At 41.3% G+C, this 4,478-nt stretch overlaps 1 protein-coding gene across 1 annotated transcript in view; it reads right to left on the reverse strand.

Moving 5' to 3' along the window:
- BOD1L1 (biorientation of chromosomes in cell division 1 like 1) overlaps window positions 1-3,517 on the reverse strand; it is a 40,840-nt gene extending 37,323 nt beyond the window's left edge. Inside the window, exon 1 of the mRNA XM_015571826.1 lies at window positions 3,397-3,517. The gene's annotated coding sequence lies outside the window, so the exon portion shown is untranslated. The remainder of the gene's footprint in view (window positions 1-3,396) is intronic.
- Between the last annotated feature and the right edge of the window lie 961 nt (window positions 3,518-4,478).

Genomic DNA, 4,478 nt, shown 5'->3' on the forward strand with positions numbered 1-4,478 from the left:
CTGGGGAATGCTTCACAATGGAGAAGACATTTGAGTTGAGAAGAAAGAGCTTAAAGAAATATCGCTGACAAGAGACAGAAGAGCAAACAGGGCAACTAAGTTCCAAATGTGCAGAAAATCATAAGGGTGTGTGAGCAAAATAAGAGGATGTGAATTTATTTGAAGAAACATACTTAAGCCTTGTTTCTTCCTAAAAAAGAGCTTGAGCTTGACGCTCATTGGTTGAGCGTTGACCCATGCACAGGAGGTCACTGGTCAGGGCACATGCCTGGATTGCGGGCTCGATCCTCAGTAGGGGGAGTGCAGCTGATCAATGATTCTTTCTCATAATTGATATTTCCATCTCTCTCTCCCTCTCCCTTCTTCTCTAAAATCAATAAAAACATAATTAAGCAAAAATAAAAGAGCTTGAGGAGTTCCCTGGAAATTGTCAGAAGAGCACGGGTGCCAGTCCTTTCCAGCTGCTAGACCTCAGGCTCTCCCTGCAGAATGAGGGAGGGGTCTCTCCTTACTACTCAAATGCCGGTTTGAGTAAAACCCTGTCTGGAGTGGAAGATGAATTTGATTTTCATTTCCTGAGGCACCTTGCAGCCTGTAATACTATAATGCTGTGTTATGTGGGCCATAGAGAAAAATGAGTCAACCCTGCACAAAGTAGGTAACCTGCTTTTTCAAGCTCTAAGATAAAAAACTGAAAATCCTGCAATGCATCTTAGAGGTGACTTTAAAATGTAGCAGGTGGGGAAAAAAACAAGGACAAGCAATCATAAAGATGTTTTCATTTAAGGCACAAGTATAAAGGTATACAATAAAAAATAAAAACCACCCATCCCAAATTACTGCTTCAGTTTGTTTGCCTATTTTCTGGTTCGTTGTCCACTTTAGTCCACTCTCACAGTGGTCAGCTCTGACCGTGAATAAATCTGTAGGCCAGCGCTTATGACCCCACCCTTGCCAGTGGGCTCACTCTAGAGCAGCGGTTCTCAACCTGTGGTGGTCGAACGACCCTTTCACAGGGGTCGCCTAAGACCATCCTGCATATCAGGTATTTACATTACGATTCATAACAGTAGCAACATTACAGTTATGAAGTAGCAACGAAAATAATTTTATGGTTGGGTCACAACATGAGGAACTGTATTTAAAGGGCCAGAAGGTTGAGAACCACTGCTCTAGAGGCATGGCTAGAGACAGCTACCTCACTATAGGGAAACCACACTCTAGGTTCAAGGATAAAGCAAAATGCTAGCAGCTGGCACTGTCCTGATTAAAGCTATTTCCTTATTTTCCTTTTAAATCCTGTTCAGTTAAGATAATTATTTCAGAGCTATCCAGCATTTTTAGATTCTGTTGTACAAATGAATACATAGGTAAAATAAGTTTTCCCTGCAGTGAGTCTGCAGATTAGCTATTAAACTGAACCATCCCAAATTTTTGATAGTAGATTGTTGTCCTACAAAAATGACAACTGTAGATGGTTCAACATAACAGTCAACTGAGTGTTTCTGGAACTATAAGGATGAAAAATTGTTTGAAATTGTACTAATGGTGGCCAGTACATCCTATACCATTAGCTAGACACAGCTAAATAAAGCTTTCTTTCAGGAAGCTTTAAAATGTTACCAGTAACGTAACTTTACTAATAGAATTTAAATAAGAGAAGTTTATTACAAATAAATAAAACAGCTAGAAAGTACTAACTTATCCAAGAGACAGCTGCTTCCCCTCGTCACCCACCAGCAGAGCACTCCTATACTAACCTCAGCACAGAACCTCTTCCGGATGTGCTCCGCACCCCTCACCAAACACCAATACTGTGGAAACATCGTCTCGCAGCGGTACAGCAAGAATGGTAAGTGCCTGGTCTTACATGGGTGAGACTGAGTTTAGTTCCCGTAAGAACAAATAAGCGGCTGCTTCCCTACTTTACAGGTTTGGTATGCTAGGAAGTAAATGCAATTCCAGGAAACTGGGCTTCCATTTAGTCTCAATCTGAAGACAAAGAAAGCGAATGTGCTTTTAAAGAAATGTAGTTGTTTGCGGAAGGGAGGCGGCTATGCAGATTGTTGAGTGAAAGCACTCAGTATTCAGCAAGGCGCTGTGTCAGTGTGAGGGACACTGGGGAAGCTTGCTCCCCTCAGGAACCCCCTACTTTCTTGGTTACTGTTCCCCTAAATGCCTGGAAATGAGTCAACTTTCAGGCCTGTCAACCCAATAAACCCCCTTCAGTCTCACCTTTTTCAAGAAAGGCTTTCACTTTTCCCCACAGCTGTTATGCAGCCTCTAATGGCATCTTTTGATCTCATTTGGACTCTTTACAGGTTCCTCAAACATCTTTTAAAACGCAGACAACAAAGTTATTGTTGAATTTCTCTCTTCCCTTCTTCCCTGGAGACAGGAGTCAGGCTCCTGGTTCTAGTGTTACCTGTGGCTAAGTGGGCCTTGGAGTCAGTGTGAGCTGTGCGTGCGGGGCTTCCTGTGGGTGACAACTATCAGCAGAGGAGCACACTAGGTAGGCTTGCCAGGTTCCTACGGGGCAGGAGGGAATTCAGAGGAGGCAGGTATAAAACTGATCTGCTTAACTGTTTTCAAGCAAGATTTCATTCTAAATGATGTGCTGGAATGTAAATATCTGTCAAGGCGGGAAGATAACTTAAGTCACCTTTTTCGGGGGCTGAAGTAGGGACAGAAGGCAAATATTTCTTGTCTTGGCAAATATTTATATTTAAGAACAAGATAATATTGCAAATCTGCTTTTCTGGGGAATGAATATGACTTTTTTGTTCCTCTAAACATTTCATTTCTTCTCATTCTCTTTATCTTATGTTCAACCAAAAATGGCTGATAGGTCTAAATGTACTTTTCTTGTTCTTCTTTTTTTTTTTTTTGCAATAGCATCACTAAAAAATAGTTTAAATCACACTAAAATGCAAGAGATAAAATGGGCTGGGGGGAGGGGGCAGACTGTATCAGAAAATAGAAGATATGGCTTCAAAAATCAGGGAAAGGTATTTTAATTTCAGTGATTTTCAATGTCCTCATTAGAGAAAAAATAATAAAACCTTCTCTTTATAGGGCCAAGGAAATGGTTGTGAAAATAAATGGTACAGAATATGCCAGCATTTACCACCTATTAGTATTCTATCTAGGACTTTTCTAAGTCACATTGTCATTCCCTTCCTTGAGTATTTTCAAAGGGCTGCGGAGAAATCCGACTATTAAAATTGTGGGGGAAATGTGAAGTGACTGGAGCCTTTTAAAACCATACTATATCACAATACAAAAGCACCAAACTACACAGAATTAGCAGAGGTAAACAGACTCCTGCAGAAAGTCTCTGCTTTCAGGTAACGTAGATTGTGGCATTTTCAAGCCCGCCTTGGAAATGGGACTTACTTGAGCACTTGTTGTCTAATATTGTTTCTTAGCTGGTTCTTATTGAGGTGGGGACTCCAGGTATGAGTTGCTAAGTGGTTAGCAACAAAGTTGTCAACACGTTGTCTCAGATTCTGATAAGCAGGCTAGAAAGAAAAAAGAAAAGACACAAATGTTGAAAATCTCCAATGTTATACAATAACAATATTGACGGTCTCAGAATTTGAGTATCTTAACAGTGATGACATTTCTTAGAGCAGGGGTCCTCAAACTACGGCCCGCGGGCCACATGCAAATACAAATATTGTATTTGTTCCTGTTTTGTTTTTTTAACTTCCAAATAAGATATGTGCAGTGCGCATAGGAATTTGTTCATAGTTTTTTTTTAAAACTATAGTCCGGCCCTCCAACGGTCTGAGGGACAGTGAACTGGCCCCTTGTTTAAAAAGTTTGAGGACCCCTGTCTTAAAGTATCAACATGGCAACAAAGTTTTACAGCTTATGTTTGGAGATATGATGAGTACCAAGAAGAAAGAACATACCTCTTATTTGTAGACAAGAGACGGACCGATAAATGTTACTGTGATGATTTGGCGCAAAGAAAGGGAGAGGAAAAGAGGGAGTAAGCCTTCACTGAGAATGCGGCATTTGAGCTGAACCTTCAAGGTTCCACGATGCAGCTGGGAATTCGAAGTTATGGGAATTCGAAGGTTGTCTTGGAGGCACCCCAACAATGAAGCAAAGAGCAAGTGGGTGAGAAAACATGAGGTTGGGAACACTTGGGGCCCCCAACCCAAATTATTAAGTCCAATTTGGTTGGAAAAGAGAATGTAAAAAAGCAGAGAAGTGAGGTTGGAGACAGTTCGGGGCCAGGGGCTGGAAGGACTTGGATACCTGAAGAAGTCTGTAATTATGGGATAGAGAATGGTAAGCCCTGCACATATGAGCAGAGTGATATGTGATGGCTGAGCTTTCTGATGATTTAATATCCTACAGTGTAAGAGTAAACAGACACTAAATATACCTAGAACAGCATGCCACAGGGGTGGCAGAAATGGGCGGAAAGGCATGGATCCGAGAGGAGTTATGGAGGGACAACCATG

The sequence above is a fragment of the Myotis davidii genome, unplaced genomic scaffold (genome assembly GCF_000327345.1).
Source record: "Myotis davidii unplaced genomic scaffold, ASM32734v1 scaffold204, whole genome shotgun sequence".
In the NCBI taxonomy this organism is placed as follows: Eukaryota; Metazoa; Chordata; class Mammalia; order Chiroptera; family Vespertilionidae; genus Myotis; species Myotis davidii.